The following is a 558-nucleotide window of genomic DNA, read 5'->3' as shown; positions in this document are numbered from 1 at the left end:
GTCAAAGGCTTTAAACCACAGATGAAAACATTACATTTATAATATATTTAACTTTGCTTTCAGTGAATGACATACACTATATAATTTATATGGTCATGCAAATGACAGTGACAGCAGCTTTTCTCTTTTCAGTTTATTTTACTTTGTCTACACAGTTCATTCATCTGTGTGTAAGAATTTTTTTCTGTTTATATTATTGCAACGTAAATACATTTTAACATTTCTTCATAATTGTTCTAGTTTTTAACAAAGTCTTATTTTAATTTGTTTGGGATTTTATTTACAATGTCAAATGCATTTAATCTGGGAAGTAAAATACAGTTTTATGATTGGGTGATTGTTTGTGTATGCACATTATTAAAATGAAAAAGAAAAGATTGATTTTGCTGCCTCAGAAAAGCAACATAATGTACAAATGATGACTGTATTATTAAAATACATGAACATTCACAGGAAGAGTGTGTTTGTGATTTTTGTTTCTGACGAATAATCACCTGACTGGTAGGAGGTACATGAATCAACAAATGCTTACTTACATTTAAATACAAACAGTAGAAG

This window comes from Austrofundulus limnaeus, unplaced genomic scaffold, assembly GCF_001266775.1.
Source record: "Austrofundulus limnaeus strain Quisiro unplaced genomic scaffold, Austrofundulus_limnaeus-1.0 Scaffold5696, whole genome shotgun sequence".
NCBI classification, from domain to species: Eukaryota; Metazoa; Chordata; class Actinopteri; order Cyprinodontiformes; family Rivulidae; genus Austrofundulus; species Austrofundulus limnaeus.
Note: the sequence above shows the minus strand (reverse complement) of the source record.